This window comes from Taudactylus pleione, unplaced genomic scaffold, assembly GCF_031769625.1.
Source record: "Taudactylus pleione unplaced genomic scaffold, aTauple2 ptg000198l, whole genome shotgun sequence".
Taxonomy (NCBI): domain Eukaryota; kingdom Metazoa; phylum Chordata; class Amphibia; order Anura; family Myobatrachidae; genus Taudactylus; species Taudactylus pleione.
The window spans coordinates 10,337,530-10,360,746 of NW_028284600.1; the positions used below are offsets into that span (position 1 = coordinate 10,337,530).

At 38.6% G+C, this 23,217-nt stretch overlaps 1 pseudogene; it reads left to right on the forward strand.

The window, feature by feature from the left end:
- Positions 1 to 23,217, forward strand: part of LOC148518856 (alpha-2-macroglobulin-like protein 1) — a 110,684-nt pseudogene that overhangs the window by 26,681 nt on the left and 60,786 nt on the right.

Sequence of the window (23,217 nt, forward strand, 5' to 3'; positions counted from 1 at the left end):
GCAGCCGCTCTGCAGGCCGACACAATCTGAGATGTGCACTAACCATTGGGTTAGCGCACATCTCTGAATTTGCCCCTATCATCAAATTACACTACTGACACAGAACTTGATACAATTCCTAACATTTCACATGAGCTGGCTATTCATTCCATGTACTGTACTGTCTCTTTCCTGAATATATCTACACTGTTGCTATAATTGAGACATTCGGTTATGCTATATCTATCTTTTACATTTTATATTATTACTAGTTTTAATGGATTTTGGTTGTATAATATAGTAAAATCTAATCAGGGACATATTACTATCCCACTTACTGAGATACTATAACCAGAAGTTTTATTTATTTTACAATATTTACTATCTAGCATAATCTATCAACACACATGTTAACAATTTGTCATTAATAATACTAATTACAGTAGTTCATATTATTCATTGACACAGGAAGCAGCATAGGTGACTTTAATAATATGTTCCTTTATATTCCCATTAATTTACTATACTTTAGGGGTTTCTTTATACAATCAAGAGTGCCCTTTTTAGGAATATTCTATTTGTTACCATAGTTTGTCCTTTATTCCAGGTGCACCTCCACAATAACACTTACCATTTCTTCTTCAATCTAATTTGTACGATATATAATATACTATTTAATTCTGGACTGTCAGTCAGTTGCAGGCAATATTTATTTCGTTTTTCTCTATTTTGTTGGATTAAACTATTTTTGTAAACAGCAAGCAAAAAAGCAAAACAGGAAGTCTAATGCTGGGCATACACTGCCAGATAAAATGTCTGTCAGACCGACAGACATTTTATCTGGCCGGCTGCCAGCCGCAGATGTCCGCGGCATACACTGTGAGAGAAATCTCACAGTGTATAGCCCGACATCCGCGCTCCGCCCCCGGGGGAGGAGACATTTCCCTGTTCCGTAGGAAGGAACACAGGAAATGTCGGTCTGTCGGATGCGCTGGGCATACACTGCCCGATGCGGCCGACAGTTTAACAATCCAGCATGCCCAACCGAGCAATATTTAACCCTCGGTCGCCCCCCCACGCTATAATTATCGCGGCGATCCGCCGATATCGGGTGGATCGTCCCGATAATTGTAGCGTGTATGGCCAGCTTTACATGCCATCAGACTATATTATTTAGTATAATTAAGTAAATATGCCATAAAAAATATAATTTTTCAACTTAACAATTTTTATATTTATTAAAAAATCCTTATTCCAGCAAATGTTAATATGTGACTATGCTCTCAATTGTAATGTATTCTCCTTATACAGGAATTAAGATAGAAACAGCCAGTGAAACTACTGTATCTTCTGTCATAAACCAGTTGTCTTTTGTTGGTGCTGTCAAAAGCTACAAGCCTGAGATCCCATACAGTGGATTGGTGAGTTATATACATCTGTATCCATGTAAAATACCTTATCCTTGTCTAAACTTTTTTTTTTCCTGAATGTACATTAGTTAATGACATAAAAATTTAACAATCTTAGTGTCATCATTATCATATATTATATGTATATTTTTTATATATTTTAGATTAAGTTGGTGGGTGCTGATGGTAAACCAATATCAGGATTAAATATTTATTTTCGAAGTAGAGATGGCTCAGTCAATCATACCTTACTGACAAATGAGAATGGCGAAGCTCCCTTTACGTTGAATACATTCCAATGGGAGGGTCGTATGTCACTGACGGTGAGTAACCAGAGAGGCATTAGAATACAGTAATACATTTTATTCAGCCAATTCTTACTAAATATGTTTTGATGTTAAAGTTTGAGATCTTTGTCCATAGAGTTTAATACAATATTCTCTGAAGAAAGATATTACATTATTATTATTATTATTAGTAGTAGTAGTATTTATATGGCACAACAAAGGTCCGTCAGCACCTAACAAAGTACATAAACAGTTGAGCAGAACAAGATAACAGGGACAATGCTGGACAAGTTCATAGTATATAACATTGCTACAAAAGCAGTCATCACACTTAATAAGCAGCAGGGTCGGCAGAAACCAAGGGTTAGGTGCCGTGGCAAGGAGTATAGAGTAGATAGTAGTATAAACAAGGTAAGGAAAAGCACATGGGTTAGAGGGTCCTGCTCGTTAGAGCTTACATTCTAAAGACATAAGTACTAAACCATAAAATGTAACACTGTAGCTATTTTTCCCTTAGTTTTTCATTGATGTTTATTTGCTTTCAATGCCCTACAATGTATTGATGTTTATTCTACTGGTTAATTCTGTTTCATGTATAAAGTTTTCAATAAAATTGTAATCTAACATCTTTACACATGTATATTTTTTCACAGGCAAAGACGAACCTTGAGAGGCCACCAAATATATTTGGTATAATTCAGCCACAATATGGTTTTGCCGAATTGACTCTTAACCCCTTTTACTCTCGAAGCAATAGCTTTCTGAAACTCCACTTCCTGGATAGAGTTCTCCCATGTGAGGGGCAGCTGGATATCCAGGTGGAATATATCATTAAACAGACAGAGCTGGAAAAGGAGACCAAGTACATAGATCTTCATTACCTGGTGAGGACCTTGTAGCAATATGTCTGCAGGTAAATGGTTAGTATTAATATATCTTTATAAGAATTTTGGAAACAGAGGCAGCACTGGAGAGACCAAAGCACTATTCAACTATGCTCTGGAAAGCGATGTTAATTTTCCAGGGCACAGTAAGGTCACAGGCACTGCTATTGTAGTGGTACAAAGGATTATTATAATCTGTTGGACAGTTAATTATTGATGTGCTCACAGATGGTAAACTGATTCTGGAAAGTTACCCAGTAGTCCCCCAATATAGCAATAAATGATGGATTACTAAGTTATTTGTAGCTGTTGAGCACTGACCTTGGAAACATGTTCTAAGGGATACACTGAAAATTCCATTGTTACCAACAAATTCTTAATTTCCGGACATTGGCAAGTTCCTAGTGGTTCTCTCTATGAGGTCAATTTACTCAAATTTTATTTGTGAATCGCATTCAATTAAGACTAAAAGTATTTCATTGAGCAGCAGAATCAAGCATGTCGTGATCACCTCTGCTTGGGTTTGAGCTATATACGGCACTAATGCATTGGAAGGTACAGTAGGATACATTACAACACGATGACAAGTTTAAATATATTACACTATATATAATGTATCCAGAACATACTTGAAATAGAGGAAAGTCTTCCGGTATTTTGTCCTGGTAAAAAAAAATGTTTTAAATAAATAAGAATGAAGTTACAGATATGGTGCAAGATGCCAGCACAACTGAGATGCTGTATTTTTCTTTAAATTTTACATTTTATTCGCATCATAGTGAAAAGTCACTCACAGTGTACTAGGGATGCCGTACTCCGACTTTAAACACAAAGGAATTGGTTTTATACACGTACAAAGTCGCAGATGGAATTCAACGGGCCTCGACTTGACAAAAAGTCACGGCTTCTCGCATCGGAGCCCTTTTTACACAGATTCAGCTCAGTCGCACACAGATGTACAAATGTTGCACATCAAATTGATCAGTGTTATCTAGTAATTTAGTTGTGTCACTTACAGTTGTTTTATTTATGTGAATAAGATGCACATTTTGAGTGAGAAAATGCTTGGTTTCGGCACATGGCACGCCGAGAGGGGTTATTTGGGGTTATTTGGCGTGACTAAAGCAACTCTATGAACACTTCTATATTCAGAACTCTTACCCGTGGCAAAAAATCATTTTATGCCTCAACAGTTTCCCTGAGCTGGTTCTGCAATTTTCCTATTACTACTTAACTGGTGGTGAAAAATGCAGGGGTAATCGTAGTAATAAATAGTTAATATTGTTTGTCACAGTGGGACTACACTGCTGCCACTCTGTCCTCTTCTCCAGTAGACATACTAAGTCTTTGCAAAATAAATAAACTAAATTCCCGAGCCCACGGACATTATTTATTATTATTCATTAACAAGTTTCTTATATAGCGCAGCATATTCCGTTGTGCTTTACAATTGGAAACATTAATATTGAAGTGACAAAACTACATTGTTAACATACACTGACCACTGGGGTGTGCGGAATTTGTACATCTGTGTGCAATCTGAATCTGTATATAAAGTGCTCCGATATGAGCAGCCATGACCTTTCCTCATGCAAAGTTTCATTGTGCTTCATCTGGAACTTTGTACATTTTTTAAATTGATTTCTAACTTTTATTAGACAGTCTCTAAAACACCCTTATCAGTATAATTACACATAATATTAAATCTTATTAAATATTGAACAAATATTCCATTTTAGTTTTGATATACATTCTTTAATACTATAAGCATGTGTTATTCACAGACAGTATATTTATATTTCTTTAGTTCAATGACAAAAACATAGACAAAACAGTAATTGTCTAATCAATACATGCAAAGTATGTAGTATTTCATATATGCAGACTGCGAGTATATATCCATATACCCTGCATGCGTATATTTTATCTTAGTTATCTCCGTATAATTGATGGAGATCACACTCAATACTCATGTGGTACCAGAAGTCTTCCCAATTGAAGAGAAAGAGACAAAAATTATACAGTAATATTCTTCAAAATACACAATTTTCATCAAAAACTCCTTTAGTCATATAATTCACACTGTAATCATATACATAATGATGGATAATTTCCATCAGGAAAATAGTTGATCAAAGTAATTAGTTAAATAAAATGATACTTACAGATAAATCAGAAAAGCATACATATCAATCTGGGATAGAATTCTGCTTTCAATAATTTGCCTGTCAACATAGAATGTTTGATGAGAGTTTCTTATTCCCTGTACGTATGATCAAAAGGTTAGTCTACAGAAGCATCAGCTTTCAGAGGTAAGTTGATGAGAGTATAGATAGAAAGATGAGACAAGTCCTGTGTGCAGATGCAATTCGTTCCATTATGGAGGTTATGTCTTTACATTAATTGTATATGACACTATATATGCGTGATTACATATATTAGGTATGTAGCATGTGAGATGCACCCACTCACAGGAGCATGGCATAGCACCCAGCAGCTGGAACTAAAGTAGTCACTACTGTATTAGGATGGCGGGACAGTCCCATAATAGCTGCATTTCTTGTCAGGCTGTATATAGATGCTAAAATGTAACACACAAATTAAAGTGCTTCTACTTTACTTTGTACATCTCTCATGTAAATAACACAAACAATCTATTTTCTATCATAGAGATAGATGTATGAAGGACTTAATTTTTACATAACATCAGGTCGTCTTATACACACACATTCCGCAGCACATATCCTAACCCACTGCTCCATGCTCCTTCTTCACTATCTACCCCTCTGTGTCGCCCCTGTCTGTCTGCCCTTCCCCTTTAGAATGTAAGCTCTCACGAGCAGGGCCCTCATCCTCACGTGCTTCTCCTCCCCCTACTTATAGTATAATTTACTCCTAACTCCCTACAATGGCACCTACCACCTGGTTGCTCATGTCCTGCTGCTTGTGTTTTGCAGCTGAGTTTATAACCTTGTCCCTGTCCTGCATTGTTTTGTATTACTATTAACTGTTTTTCTTGTGTGCTCATTTATGTACTGTGTAAGGCGCTGCGGAACCTTTGTGGCGCCATATAAATAAAGGATAATAATAATAATAATAATAATAAATGTAGGTAATATCATAATGTAAATCCATACATGAAACAAGACAGTAGTTAGTTTGAATAAATAATCCATATCTGGATTAATATGTTGCAACATAAAAGTAAAAGGCAATTATAAACACGTTTTAGCTGTCTCAATAGCTAGGCTGCTCTATGATATATAGTGAAAATGATGCTGAATTGAATAGGCCAAGAAACACATGGTGCAAGTTCATCTTGTGTCCTCAGCTTCCAAAAATCTGTTCTTATGCCATGTGTTTAGTGACCTTGTTCAATCAGCATCATTGCCACCATATACCATAGAGTAGCTATTGGGAAAGATAAAACTTGTTGATAATTGGGGGATAAAATATAAATTTTGGGTAGCGTCTGCTTCCAGCATAGCTCTGTATATGTCCTCTCAGGATGTGGGTGGGTATGGGACTTGGGGAGCAGGGTAAATGGCTTGGGGAGTAAAGTAAGTGGCTTGGGGAGCAGGGTAAGTGGCTTGGGGAGTAGGGTGGGATGGGGTTGGACCCATCCCTGAAAGTGGGCTGGTAGGTGGCTGGGAGGTTATAGTGCAATGGGGAAGTTCCAATCTCCTGAATGGGCTGGACAGTTGCCTGGACCATAGCTTCATCAGTAAACCGTGTGGTTCAGAAAAGCTGTTTGGTTTTCCCCCATATCACCATGTCATACAGAAGGCATTCAAAGTGGATCTGCTGATCAGGATCCATTATCCTAATTGTGCTTGCAATATGGGTATCACGAGCTGGCTCTGGAGGTTTCCAGTCCAAAGACTGGGAGCTGGAGGGACTAGGCAAGGAGGCAGCAGTTGATGAGGAGGAAGTACAGTATAATAGATCTCCTCCTTGGCTAATCCCGGGTGTTGGCTACACCTGACTAGGGGCGCGGAGTCTAACTGGTTTGTGGTTTTCACCGGTGACTCCTCCGAGCAGGATGTGGTCTTAGCTGCCAGCAGGTCATGGTCCCCTATACTATGACATGATTGGTGCTCGTGTTATTTGCGGTAACACGGGACACTTTTGCCAAGCCGTACCAAGTCAGACACTACTGGTATAATCAAATCACCCAGCACATTTTTAAGTGCCCTAAACTATTTCAATCTGAACATGGATATATGGAGGAATCAACAGACTGTACCTCCCTTTAAAGGGTTGAAGGTTCTCTCAGTCACCACAAAATCATCATAACTGTGAGTAGTCACACACTTTCTTTTTTATCAAGCTTGTACTACAAGAAGAAGGCTCTCTGGAGTGGTGCCAATTCTGACTCTATATAAGTACATTTTATTAAGTACTTTTTACAACTAACAAAGGTGCTCTACCGAGGAACTTTGAATTTAAGTTCCACAGAAACCTCGGTGATAATCAGAATACAGTATTTTATAGTAATTTAATTCATCACTGTATCTATTTTTATTTATTTTTCCTTTTTTTTTTCTTGATATATTGTATTTTATTACTTTTATGTTTATTATTAATGTGTTTCATTAAAACTGGCATTTTATGCTATTGCGCTTCCATGTCTTTCTAGTTTAGTTTTTATAAATCCTTTGGGCTCAGCCACCCAAACCACAAGGGGAGCAGCAGTTTATAAAATTTATACCCTCAGAAAGCACCGGGTTTTTCCTTTTCTTACTTTTAGCTGTGGTATAACATTGGGGAGGGCAGTGGCATAACATTGGTGAGCAGTGTCATTACAATGATGGGGAGCAGTGGCATAACATTGGTGGGGCAGTGGAATAACATTGGTGGGGCAGTGGCATAACTTTGGAGGGGCAATGTAAACATTGGTGGTCAGTAGGCATTGGAAAATAATCACATTGGTGGGCAGTGGCATTGGTGGCCCAGTGGAATACATTGGCGCTTTGCTGTGTATACTCACATAATCAAAAAATACGAGGAAGCCAAGATGATCCACGGTGCTGTCTCTCCATCGTCGTCTGTCACAAAATGTTGGAGTGAGTGTCCAGGAAAAGTGCCGATAAATCGTTCATCGTCCATGACATTCATCGTGCATACACATGGAACGATGTGTATCAAACCATGAAAGATAAGTTGTGATCTTTCTGCATGTTAAAGAGATCACCGACCACGACCAATTACCAGCGGGAGCGCGCATCTGCATCGTTATCATGCTTACACTTTTTAAAAGATTTGTTATTCCAAATGGTCGAATACGCCAATATATTTTAAATGATCATACCTTGTGTAGGGGCCTGTAGTGCATGTACTACAGGAGCAGTGAATGCTCTGTCTGAAATAACCAGGATAGTACTGGGAAGTTTAAGGTCTCTATATCTCTGTAAAGGCTTTGGGTGATGGATTCCCTTGGTGAGGATAACCTCACTACCCATTCTGAGTATATAGAATGAAGAGAGAACAAGTTTTACCTTGTCCTCAGTAAAATTGTTGATTGAATTGGAGAAGATGCAGGAACGTGAGGGACTCATTGGTTCAAAGTAATTTTGAAAGGACTACCAGGTAAACAACTAAACATTGTGTATCTATGGCATGTGGCAATTGCAAGGCCTGCACTTACATGAGAAAGATAAGTAACATCGAAGACAGATGTAGCAAAATTACGGCAATTGCAAGCTTTATCAACTGTAACACATCAGGTGTGATCTACTGCATAGAATGCGAATGTGGTCTAAAATATGTGGGAAGGACCATGAGAACACTTAAACAGAGGATCCTTGAGCATCTGGGGTACATCAACATTTGCCAGACATGTCTATACTAATCATAATGGTAAGAGTAATGTCATCAAAGCATTCGGTCTAGAAAAGGTCAGTTTAGGCATTAGAGGTGGTTATATGACCAATGCCCAAAAAGAATGAACAATGCCCGAAAAGAAAGCAAATGGATTTTCAGATTAGGAACTTTGGCCCCAAATGGCTTGAATGTAAACATGAACTATGGGGCATTCCGCTAAATCCGGCTAATAAGGAATTTACTTTTGCAGATCTCTCTTACTCTCTGGACTTTGCCCTATAATTTCCTTTGACTCGACCTGATTATATTTTTCATATTCTATGTCTCACATTTAAGATCATGATGCCTCCACTTAATCTCTTCCATCAAACAACATGATACAAGCTCATATATGTGCCCAAGGAGTCAATATATATATGTGTGTACACACATAACATTCTTTTACTTATCTAATTATTTGTATTTATCTTTATTTCCATATGTTTCTTTCTATAGGTGACATCCAAAGGCCCTATTCAAGATTTTGGGTCTCTACAAATAAATATAGAAAATAGTAATGAAGGTAATGTAACAGAATGCACATCTCTTTCAGGGAAAGTGGCTCCAGTTTTGTAAGCTCTATAATTAAGGTGACAAGTCTATGGCTCTCCAAGTGTTATTAGATTGAAACTAGACTGTTTCTCAGAAAATAGCAGAGCACAAGCAGGTGGTTCAGGCTACAACCACACAATGCAGTATATATGTAGGAACTTAGGGGCTAATTTAGGAATTTAGTAGCAATTCCATCCTTGCAAATATGCAATTGCAGCAGGAGGTGTATGATGCCCCCAGCTGCATTTATGATCCCAGCACTGTAACCAAGGTCTCAGGCTGGCATAAGCATCATGACCGTCGGTTGCGATGGTGGACAGTACCGGCCAGCTAAGTAAGCCTCAGCTTACTCAGGCTGGCCAGATTGCGAGGCCAGGAAACTGCGTCTGTGTATGCAGCCCCTGGCCTTGCCTTTCCCATGGCACAGGGCACTGCAGGGCAGGGAGCGCTGTTCAGCCTGTCAATTGTCCTGTTTATCATCATTCTCACTTGCAGCTTCCTCTTCTTTTATCCCCAGCATCTCCTGGTCTCTCCTATGTCTTCCCTGGCCCTTCCCCATGAGGCCATGGCCCTTTGCTTATGTCCCTATTTAAAAAATGGGGGAGAGGCACCAATGCTCTCTCTGGCACAGGGCACCAAAAAGTCTAGCTACGACTCTGTTCTTAAGTACAGATAAGGGAAGCCTGCTTCTGATGGATCTCTTGCACCTAGCCTGGGGCAAGTGCCAAAACTAATGAAGACAGTTGCATCTGTGGATGCTTGAACAGCAGGCAGGATATGCTTGCACTTTAATATGCCCAGATTTGCAACTTAGTTCAGACGATTGTTGCATTAGCATATGATACTAAGTACAATTCTACGGCCATAGGGAAAGTGACCACAGAAGCTTGTGAGTCATACGATCCTATGTTGTTCAAACTACACCTATGTTTTGTGTATCTCTTACAGACCTTCATGGTAATACCACTTTGACGCTGCCTTTGAGTTCAGGGACATCTTCACATTTTCGTGTACTTCTGTACATTTTACTGCCTAATGGAGAGATGTTGGCAGATTTGGCAAAATTCAAAGCTCTAAGATGTTTCAAAAATAAAGTGAGTTCTATAAGAAGTTTTCTCCATTTTCATTGAATTTGATACTTATCTCCAAAATCTTGAAATGCTCTTTTCATATACATGAATTGACCCATTTGAGCAATACGCTCTTACCAAGTCCCTGCAACTTAGATGTCTGCCTTCTTAGGGCTTAATTTTATCATATCCAAAAAGTGTTTAAGCTTGTTGTGTATGATAAATGATGCACAAGTCAATCAGCTCCCAACTGTCATTTTTCAAAAAGATGACAGTTGGGAAATGATTTTCTGGAGCACAATTATCATATGCAATGGGTTTTAACACTTGTTGCATATACAGTATACATACATACATGCAAATAGATACTTTTTTTTCATGCTGGACAGCTTTATTTTTACACTGCACTTTAGATTTCAGTTTGGACACACTTCTCCCAAATCTAAATCTCTCTGCATATTTTACATCTGCCCCACCTGCAGTGCAGCATGGTTTCACCAAGATTCACAGTTACTTGCTATATCTTACTCTATTGATAAATCTGTAACAAGCACAGAAAGCATTACACTTGAATCAATGGAACACCTAACTGATGTGGGACAATTGTTTCTAAATGAAGATACAAATTTGCACACTAACAACTATATTCTACACTTAATAAATCGTTTTTTTTATTACTAACACTGCTCAATTATTAAATTGTTTTTTGCTAAAATCAAACACTCTTAGGGCGTGATTCAGAAGCTGACGGAGGTGCAGTGGAGGCTGCAACTTTTGTCGCAGCCACTACCGGGACTTTATGCTAATGCCTCAGCCAATGGCCTTCCTACTGATAATGACACTGGATGTGGCTCTAATCCGCTGCATCGGATTAGAGCCACATCCAGTGGGCGTATCAGTAGGAAGTTACACCATCGAGTGGACATCGGCCGAACCATCAGACATTAGAGCAGCCTTATGGTTGCTCAGAATGTCTGACAGTACAGTATATGGCCACTGGTGCCAGTGGAACAGCATCCATGCCACCAGCATGCTCCAACATGCCCACTGCTGCATGCCATCTTCCAGTCACTGCCCAGGAATGCCTATCAAAATGGAATGGTATGTAGTCAGGAAGTCGACGTCGAAATGCTGAATGCTGGCTTCCCGACTGTCAAATCCTGGCAGGGGTCTAATGATAGGCGTCGAAATTCTGACGGCTATCATTATCCCTACGCCGAGAGCCCAATGCCTGGCATACCGAACAAAAGTAAGCCGGGCGGCGGGCACAGACAGCCACGGGGGGAGGGTTACATTAGTGGCTCCCGTGGGGGATTTAGGGTTAGCCACCCCCTGGGGAGGGTTATGCTAGGGGAAGGGGGGGTTAGTGTTAGGCACCCCTGGGGGGGAGGTTAGGGTTAGGCACCCCTAAAGGAGGGTTAGTTAATTTACTTACCCCATCGGGATCTTCACTTCCGGTCTTCCAGCGTCGGGATTTGTACCGCCGGACTTAGGTCCGGTGGTAAATCATACTGATTCCAAATGGCATATGTTTTTTTCTAAGCGCCAGAGGACTGTTAGGGATGTTTTTATGAAAGTCCATGTTTAGTATTTTAGGAGAGAAAAATAAATAAGTAAATTAGTTAAATAGGTTTGTAGAAAGAAGTCTATTTTTCCTTTTGCTAATCTGAGTCAGAGAAGGCGGGCCATGGGGTGGACGGAGATGGGCAAAGATGAATAGCCATGAGTACAAGACACAGCCCATCCGGGATTAAGCAACCACCAGACTCTGCAAAGATTGTGCACTTTATGGACTGTCTTGTGTAAACTCTTATTAATGCCATATATAAATACAAAACAGAAATACAATTGTTGTCAGTCTTTATCACCACCACTGCAAATCTGTGTATATGTAGCAAATAAAATCATAAGGATTTTTTCATATTTTGCTCAAAATATTTTAAACCTGTAGCCCAGAGTCTAAGGATCCCCAATCTCTGCAAGGCCCTACACTAGCACCCGTGTTTCACACCAATAGATTGCGGGTAAAGTGCTCTCACCTCTCAAATACAAAGGGCAACATACAGACAAGGGCCAGCTTGTGAGTAACACCCGAATAGGCTTTATAAAACCATAAGAGTTGAATGATTTTTAAATAAAATCTAATGATGTGTATTATACAGTATATGTAAGTGTAGGGACATGCAGAGATTAGGGATCCTTTGATATTGGACTGTTATCTTTAATATTTTATACAAAATATGAACATAATCCCCTTGTTTTCATTTCATAGATACTTAGGGGGTAGAATAGGTTAGTGAATACTTACCTGGGGATGATCGGGATTTTCATCCTTGTCGGGCTTCCGCTGTCAGGATTTGAACCGCCGGCCAGGGGTCCGGCGGTAAATCATACCGATTCCCACGGATTTGCTGTGTTGGGGATGAGTGAGAGCAACAATTGTCATTTTATTAAGTTTACATGTCTTGTTTCAGAAATTTCACAATTGTTTCTTACATTTTATCAATCGCTACAATTTGAAGTCTGACACCCTTTATCTAACAAAATCATAAATAATATAAAAATTGCATTTTCCAAAATAAATATCTGTTTTCAGTGGGATCAGACTTCCTAGATTTCATCAGCAGACGAAATTAAGGAATATTACTACACATGTAGCTGCTTCATATCAGACAACATATAGATTGCATATCAATGTAGGATACAAATGAATTAAACTATCATTGCTCTTCAAGGATTTTAATTGTAAGGTCAAAATGCATGTAACTAGTGTGTAAATTAGAGGCAGACTATTATTTATTGTATTTTACTGCTATGCCATAAATTTTTTCTAGGTATCAGTTGGGTTCTCCCCAGATGAGGTTCTCCCAGGATCAGATGCGTCTCTCCGTGTTCAGGCAGCCCCAGGATCTCTCTGTGGTCTGAGAGTAGTGGATCAGAGTATGGTGCTAATGAGGCCAGAGAAAGAGCTGACTGCAGATAAAGTGAGTGCTGTGATGCTGTGATAATGCAACATTTTGTAAACTATAACACTGGTTGCCAATTATACTATTTTATTTGTCAGAATATGTCTCATTTTAAAATCACATAACCTTTTGCCTGCTAAGGACTCACATTACATAACCAACTATAAACCTAAACTCATTAACCATTATTACTAAAAATGACAAAATCATGACCAGAATTGTATATAATTAGAGATAACAGAAATGAATTAGTGGATGCAGACAACATCAGCCTTAAATAGCCTTAAATAGCAAATGACAGCATGGTGGCACAGTGGTTATCATTGTTGCCTTACCGTTCTGTGATCTTGGGTGTCATTCATTCCAAGACACTGTCTGTTTTGAGTTTGTGTGTTCTGATTATATTTGCTCCCATAGTGCAAAAACATACTTATGGAGCATACACACGGTCAGATTTTTTTTTGAACGATATCGTTTAAACGATTTTAACGATTTTTTTTTTTAACGATTTCAAAGATTTGAACGATTTTTGAAACTATTTACTCAACGATTTGAACGATTTATATTAACGATGGACGATTTAAACGATATTGGACAAATCTGACAGAAAAAAAAGGGTGGAAATTCAAATGCGAAAGATTGGTCCAAATTAATGATTGACAGGGAAATGCTGGGTGTGACTAGCATGAGGGAATAAAAAGCTGGGGGCCATTTTAAAGCTTTGCATTTCTTGCTCTGTGGCTAGTTTGGTTCGGTTTATACCAGCTAAACGTCGTTACATTGCTAATTTGCTCCACTTTGTTTTTGGCTTGCCTTTTACAAAGTGTGTTTATTGTGCTATAGTGATATGGATCCCATTCGTCAGCGAATGATGGTGGCCTACGCAGGAGTCGCAATTTTGTCTGAGAGGGAGAGGGGCATGAGGAGGAGGAGGCCTCGCTCTTGCTGGACAAAGGAGTGGCTTTTGCGGAGGGATACCATGTCCCATATGCCTTTGCTCATGGAAATCCGTGAGAATAATCCGGATGACTACCGGAATTTCTTGCGGATGGACGACGTCGTCTTTCAGGAGTTGCTGCAGCTTGTAACTCCTGTTATTCAGAGACAGGATACGAATATGAGGAGGGCCATATCGGCGCAGGAGAGGCTGGTGGTTACGTTACGATATTTGGCTACCGGAAGATCCTTGGCGGACCTGAAATTTGGTTCCCTCATTTCACCTCAGGCGTTGGGCGTCATCATACCGGAGACGTGCAAGGCCATATACCAAGCCCTCCAGCCCCAGTATTTAAAGGTATTTGAAATGTATTATTTTTATTTGCATGTAATGACATATTGTTTTTTATTTAAATTTAAAACCAACTGACTGGGGTAACAAATTTGTATGGAAAAGGTCGGATTCGACTCAAAAATAAGGGCGATGACGTTATATGTATGTCGTTTTTCATTATCCCCGTATTCAATGTAATTGAATTACATTTAATTAAACTTTATTTGGCCAGTGAAAAGTCAATGTAAAATGGGTGGTAATTTTTACTTCCTTTAGCAGTTTAAAAAAATGCAGATTTGGGGTTTAGGGGTGGAGGCTTTAAAAAAATAGCCTGCATCCTTCAGAATGACCCCTTGAAACGATGTGTGTAAAAAAATAAATAAATAAATAAACGGGACACACCAAAAAAAACCACTTTGATTTTGGGGCCCAAAAAATAAATGTTGGGGAACAAAGTTAAAAACAAGCAAACTAGACTCTTGGGGGGGGGTCCCCAAGTATGCCACAGGTGTTTATTTCATTGCAGCTCCTTGCGCAAGTTGGTTTTTCACGTTTTTTTCAAGTCTCTTTAGCAACATTAAAATATGCTGAACCCCATTTTGAAGTACCCCAAATTTGCTGGGCATAGTTATTTGTCTATAAAAAAAAATCTAAATGCTCTTCTGCGCCACTTTCTTCAAAGTGACATTTATTCACTTGCTGCGGCTATTAGAAACCCTGACTTCAGTAGTTAAAAATGGGGGTACTCATAGTGATCCCCCATGTGTACACATCATTAGGGGGGTCCCTAGAATATTTACGGGAACTTGTTCATGTGGAATGCTGGTATACAGACTACAAATGTCCATGGTACACAAAATGGTACCATCACTTTCATTTACATCAATGTGAGGGATTCCACTATCAAAGTCACGTTTCAAGCCAACACCAGTTCCATTAATTATTTGGACGTCCTGGTTTCTCTAAACAACAGTCATCTGTCTACTAGCGTTTATACTAAGCCCACAGACAAAAATATGCTATTAAGGGCAAATAGCCATCATCTGTCAGCTTTGAAGAAAGGCCTGCCTAGGTCCCAGATGATAAGAGCTGCCAGAATAACAAGTGACCGACGTGACTTAGAAACAGCCTTGAACAAAGTTGTCAGCAAATTTCGAGAAAGGGGATACAATCCCCGGATGTTGGCCAAACATAAAAGTGAGGTTTTGAAGATCCCTAGAGATGTTCTTCTTGAGACCCGGTTGAAGGACAACAAAAAGACAATTCCATTTGTTAATGAATTTAGCACCACAAGCCCGGTCGTACCTAGGGCCATTCGGGCTCTCTGGCCCATTATCGCCACAGATACAGGTCTCCCATGTTTTAAGTCCAAACGCCCCCTCATTTGCTATACTAGAGGTAAAAATATCAAGGACTTTGTCGTGCGTTCAGATATTACGGGTTTTGAGAAAACGATGACCTTATCTAGATCCGACAACTTTTTGAGCAGGGCCCCAGGCTGTTACAAGTGCCTGGGTTGCACCACCTGTAAAAACATGTCTGTGGGTCAAACTTTTAAACATCCACATTGCGACAAGACCTACAGCATTAAACATGTGTTAACGTGTACTACGTCCCACATAGTTTATTTACTTATGTGCCCATGTGGCCTGGCTTATGTGGGGAAGTCCATCCGGACAGCAAGAGATAGAATGGCCATCCACAGATCGGCTATCAAAGCTGCATTATTAGGCAAACCTTCGGAACAACCGGTGGCGAGGCATTTCGCCGAGAGAAAACACAACATCAGAGATCTTGTTTCAACTGACCGACCACGTACCCCTCAACATCAGAGGAGGCAATCGTGCTGGAAGATTGCTACAGATTGAAGCACGTTGGATTTTTTATCTTGATACCATTAACCCTAAAGGTCTCAACGAGAAGATACAATGGAGTGTTTTTAATTAAGGATTTGTTACCAGGAGATATAGAAAATATTCTCTCCCTGGTTTCTTCCTCTCTTTTTTTCCTCTTTTTTCCTCTTTTTCATCTTTTTTCACATTTTAACTTATTTAGTGATTCATTTGCATTTGATTTATATCATATATGACATGTTTGTCAACTCAGCTTAGAGTATACACATACATGATAGTGAACAGTATTGTGACTTATATTGATCCATTTATAGATTTTGATTATATTCTTTTTTCTTTCTTTTCATTTCTTTAACAGCTTCACATACACTACATTCCATCCGTTTTTCACATATTACACATCGTGTCACTGTTGTTTTGTATTCACTTTGTTTTTGATTTATTGTTTTTCACATATAGCACACCAGTCTCCTTTTTTGACCCATCATCACGTACACTCACATTACACTTTAATACTTCCTTCCGCATACACTTTTTCTTCACATCAGCAGTTTTCACATTTTACATGAGTTTACACTTTGCACATACATGGAGCTTGAACACACTAGCACATTTCATTTTTCTTTTCTTTTATTATGGCTTTTATCAACGATATCCTTTGTTTCATGTATTTTTTTCATGTATTTATTCATTAGTTGTTTGATGATATGTAAAATTTTTAGATGTGCCCCATTGTTATCTTCTGGCTCGTTGTTCCATCAAGGACGTAACTGGGATAGGTTTTCAATTAATCAGAACTGTAATTGCTTTATGCTCTACTACTTATCATATGTTTCAAGCTATGTGGCAGCACTTTTCTGTTTTACCACTAGGGTGCGATAGCACACCATTCTTGTTTCTATCACTTTTTGGTCTTCAGGGCTTCCGTCTTGAGTTTGCGTTGCTGGGGCAACGGCACACAGACGGTGCCCTGACGTCACACGCGGTGTCCGGTGGTGGCGCTTGGGTTCCCGGGCTCTGGGTGTGTCCCGTGTGGGGCGGATTTCCTCTTGGTTTATAAGGTTGGTACAATATGTATGTTAGATTGATTGCCTTGACAAAGGGACGTAGTGGTCCCGAAACGTTGGTGCCTGTTATGGATATTTAATACACCTTTTTTTCATGAAAGTCTCCGAGTGCCGCCGTTTGTTTGCTGTTTCTGCTGTATGGATTTATGCGGAGGGCACCGGAGTTGATGACCATTGTATATGCGAGTGCCGATCCACGCAGTTTTCTCTCTATATATATATATATAAACACTATATATATAATATATACATAAACAATATTATATATTTATACAGTATATATGAAATAAAGTATTTTTCAATTCCTTGTCATATTACTAGCACCTCGGTTATTTTATTGCTTAGTGGGAGGCAAGCTTCAAAAAGTTGGGGAGACTTCCTCTGCAATCAACACCCAAAGGATATCTCCGACAATTTTGACCACCTCACAGCTCACAATACAGTTTTGACTAAGCTAAGCAACAGCAGTGGGCGGTACAAACATGTGGCAGTCCAACTTCGAACATGGCACATCCAGGAAGCATAGTGGCACTGCAGTGGCAGAAAGGATGACAGTTGAATATAAACTATACAATGCTATAGAATGTTTTAATTAATCAAGAACTACAGTAGATCAGAGGTCTGAGGGTAGTACAGGGAAATGGAGGTGGTTTATGTAGTGGAAGAGAGATTGATTGAGTACTGTAGTTGATTGATTGATTGATTAATCATTATTTTGTTACTGCTAGAAAAAAACAAATCAGAGAAGTGGAAAATGCTATTAAAAAGCACGCACCCAAAATGGATGAAAGTGGTGCATTCATTTATTGATTCATTAATTCATTGCTTAATTATAATTGATTGATTAATTAAGACAATTTAATTTTAAGACCATAAAATATTACATTGTTAATAGTCAAGTATTCCTCACAAGGTTTGAAATAGAAGCCAAGAAAATTAAGTTATACTGCAGAGCAGCAAACTCCAAATCAGCCATCTTATACTAGCAAATATTAGGAGGCTGACTTGCTGGCCCTACTACCACCCACTCCCCACCCAATTGGGTAAAATACCCCTGTAGTACATTGAAGAGCACCAGAGAGTCTGAGTATGAGTATGATAAAGCATAAGCAAAACATACTTCGGCAGAGAGCCCTCCGTACCATAAATGTAGCTCCTAAATGAAAAGAGAAAGAGAGAAGTTATAATTATCAGACCCAAATACCAGTGGCATCTAAGTAATATGCCGACCGTGAAACCCACTGCACATACTGTTTGCTATCCAGAAAGAAGCTGCGGGATCTGGATAGTATGCTAATCATAATAAGCATGGCTAAATGGGCTCATTGTGAAAGCCACTGCATACACTGATCTCCTTATGTAATAAGCCGATGACATGATGAGCTGACAATTTATAGTGTTGCTATTTGTTGATCACCTACATAGGACAAATGACTAAACCAATATATCTGTGATGCATTTGTATAAAGTATTTACTCCAAGACTGTCGTACATGCTGACCACTAAATAAAAGCAACGTGCAGATCGGCAAACGTAATACTAGGCAGCTATATATCCCCTAGTTGCGCTGCCATACACACAGTATTTGAACAAGTACCTATTTTAGAACAACTGTATGTGCTGACTGCTAGATGTAAGTAATAGGCAGATCAGCAAAAGCATTATTTGAGCAGCTACACATACCGCGATTGCGCTGCCTCACACTTAATACCTCGCCCAATTAAACAAGTTTTGGTAAGAATCACGGCAAATAAACAAAATGTGACTGATAAACTCTGACTGTTTTGGAGAAATGAAAATGACAGACTATTAATATAAGCGGCTATAGATAACGATCATTACTGTGTAATAAGCCGGTATGTTCACAGACCCATAATATTCCAAATAAATGCTGATGGAAAAATTATAATAAACACTGATTACTACTCTGTTAATTCCGGTGACTGGAAAATATAATTTCTGAATAGACTTACATATTTAGACGGCTACGATCATACTAATCAAGGCTGATATAATAATTTGGACAGAGAGCCATATGTTTCTATGATAAAGGTTGTGGGATTTATAGCAGCAGCTCCGTGAGGAGATCCTCTGTCAATTTAGAGAATACCTAATTACCTCCTGCAAGTCCATAAACGTCTTACAGTGGGCAATTAAAAGGAGGGATAAGGGGACTGTCCAAAACACCAAATGGCTTCCACACAGCAAATGGATATATGAGATTTGACTAAATAGATACATGGTATCCTAATTATAAATGGACACATAGTGCCTGACAAAATAAGATACAAGGATCGAATAGTAACACTGAATGCAGTATAAAAGTTTTTGGAACACAGATATACACTTGAGATACATCTGATACAAGAAATGCAGTGACTGTATGTACTTATTAACAAATTAATATTAATGCAGGATAAAGATAATTTCAAAACAAGGGTTTAAATATTATGATGAAAGAGTTTTAAAAAATAATATATGTATGAGGAGTGAACAACAGACTATCAACTAGAGGCAGATAATAATAATAGATCTCTTACAAACTAGTTGAACAATAACGATATAAGGAGCTCAAATAAGCAGGTTGGATACGAGAGGGCACTCCTTCCAAGTGAAAGAATTTAAACAATTTTCTTTTCTTTCTATTTACTACTTTCTTTTAAATCTAATGTTTCGTTGATACAGTAACTGTATATTTTAGGAGATTTAACAATTAAAGGTTATGTTGTAAAGGATCAATTAATACATAGAACAGACAATAACTGTATTTTATCTAGGGGGTAAGTGCACTGAAGAAGAAACCCCTTCCTCTTTTTTCTTTCTCCTTTTGAAATAGTTTAACAATGAGGAGCATCAGTAGCACTCCTGTTTGACTATAGGATTCAAAAAATTAAGAATAAATTAACATTTGTTACAGTACATACACACTTACAATATAATAACATATACCCCAAAGAAATCACTTGTATGGGCTATAGATAAAAAGTAGGTGACTAGTGCAGGTATATAACCTTATTTCTCTCAAATATTGTTTTTGGAATATTAACTGCAAAAATAGTTTGATGGATACAGTAGGCCTCTGAATCTCATATTAACTTTTTATTTACCAACCACATAAACCAGTGTTTCCCAACTCCAGTCTACAGGGAAACCTAAAAGTGTATAGTCTCCTAACATAATTACACCTGAAATAATTAGTACTATGTTATGGTTCTCTGAGGCTGGGATTTGGGAAGATTATTTACTATCATGAGGTCTGTGACAACACCTTGAAATTTGTAGTCGATTGGACATTTTGGGAGATTAAGCAAGTATGGATTGTGGTAATTTTGTAGTAGGCAGTATGCTGTGCGTACAGTATTTGTGTTTGTGTGAGGACAGGACTGTGCATGAGCAGATTTTTCTGGGAATACAGAAAAGTGTTTGTTTTCTTATTTCAAACTGATTCAGAAACATTTTGTTGCCAAAGGCACCAATTTTTTTGTTTTCATTTTTATTAACAGGTTAATAATAATTTCCCCGCCCATTATTTTGGAGAATATCATTATGACCATGAAAATGAAAATCGATGTGAATTAAGTAACTTTGGATCACCATATAATTTTCCGTTTCCTAACTTTGATGACCCTGATGTTGATGTATACAGTATGTTTAAGGTAGGTGTGTTGACATTCATTGTTTGCATAATGTAAAAATTAACATGTAATGTTGTATAACTGAAAAAATATTGAGCTCGACGGGACAGGGAACACCAACTTTAATAAGTGTAAAAAGTTTTAAATTGAAAAAGAAATTTTTTTTTTAGAACAGCTGAAATTAAAGAATGAAATACATATATATTTTTACAGACTTTTGGCCTGTCTATTTGACAGTGCTTTAAAATGTTTAGGGCACTGAAAGTTCAAAAAATATATTTTTGTAAATTATTATGTCTTTTTCTCTTCTTTGTAACAAAAACCAATATAGTATTGTATGTTATTATTTGTATAGATCTTGTCCCAGTGATGATATATATTTATCAATTAATATGATCTCCAAATTGGGGTGCTAATACTAACTCTAAAATATAATCTATACAGAAACCAAAAAGGAAAAAGGAGAGCTTCTAATTACAGTGGACTAATGGGGTTTGATAAGTATGTAGCATTTAACTCAATGTCAGTGAAATCAACCAAACCTCCTAAAACCCGCAGAAATATTAATGCTATTAACTTTCAACAACTATCTACCTCTCTACAACAACGACTCTCACCAATTTCTACATTCACTTCTTCTGAGACTGCTGCATCACACCTAAACCAGATTCTAGTAAAAGCCCTCGATGAAGTAGCTCCAGCTACCCATCACACTCCGCGTAGACTCAGACGTCAACCATGGCATTCTAACTTAACAAGGCATCTACAAATCTCTCACGTAAGTAGAACGTCAGTGGCGAAAGTCTCGCACTCCAAGTGACTTCCTCACATATAAGTCTATCTACAACTCTTATCGTACTGCTCTGGACACTGCCAAGCAAATATATTTCCAATCTCTTATCTCTGCTCAAGCCTCTAACCCCAAGCGACTTTGTAATACATTTAAACTGCTTCTTACCCCTCCCTCACCCAAGCCACCTGCTACTATCTGTGCACAAGATCTTGCTTCCTATTTCAAGGACAAGATTGATAATATCCGAAATGAAATGTTATTCTCTTCCTCAGCTAGTGACCTACTCAATTCCCTACCTGAACCCTCTGGCACATTCTCTTCATTTGACCCCACAAATGAAGATGAAGTATCTACACTCTTCTCATCCTCCTACTCTATTACCTCTCCTCTAGATCCTATACCCTCACAAATTAGTAAAGCTCTGTCTCCTGTGCTCATCTCCACCCTAACTAAAATCTGTAATCTCTCTCTTTCTACTGGCATCTTTCCATCACTGTTCAAGCATGCAGTGATTACTCCCATTCTGAAAAAGCAAAATTCTGACCCTAACACTCTCTCTAATTACCGTCCTATCTCCCAGCTGCCATGCCCCTCCTAGCTACTGGAGAGACTTGTCTACACCTGCCTCACACACTTTCTTAACACCCACAACTTATTGGACCCACTTCAGTCTGGCTTCCGTTCCCAGCACTCCACAGAGACAGCATTGACTAAGGTAGTAAATGATTTGGTCACTGCCAAGGCTAAAGGCCATTACTCACTTCTAATTCTTCTAGATCTCTCTGCTGCTTTTGACACTGTTGACCACTCTCTTCTCGTACAAACATTACAATCCCTAGGTCTTAAGGACACAGCCCTTTCTTGGTTCTCTTCCTACCTATCTGATCGCTCTTTTTCTGTTCGTTTTTCTGATTCTGCCTCCTCTTCGCTACCTCTATCAGTTGGAGTACCGCAAGGCTCTGTCTTAGGTCATTTGCTATTCTCAATCTATACCACCTCTCTTGGCAAACTAATCCGCTCTTTTGGATTTCAGTACCATCTGTATGCAGATGATACTCAAATCTACCTATCCTCTCCAGATTTATCACCATCTGTATTGGTCCGTGTCATTGAATGTATTTCTGCCATTTCATCTTGGATGTCATCTCGCTACCTGAACCTTAATATTTCTAAAACAGAATTAATTATATTTCCACCGGCCAATAACAGTTACCCATCTGATCTCTTTATCACTGTTGATAACTCAACAATCCACCCCACCCCACAAGCTCGCTGCCTTGGTGTCATCCTTGATTCTGAATTGTCCTTTGTTCCCCACATTCAATCTGTCTCAAAATCATGTTACATACATCTAAAAAACATATACAAAATTCGACCATATCTCACACAAGACACTGCAAAAACTCTAATCCATGCACTTATTATTTCCCGCATTGACTATTGCAATAGTCTCCTTACTGGTCTTCCCAAAAACAGGCTATCGCCATTACAATCCATTATGAATGCAGCTGCGAGGCTTATCTTTCTTGTCAAACGTTCATCGTCTGCTGCCCCGCTCTGTCAGTCCCTCCATTGGTTGCCGGTTTTCTA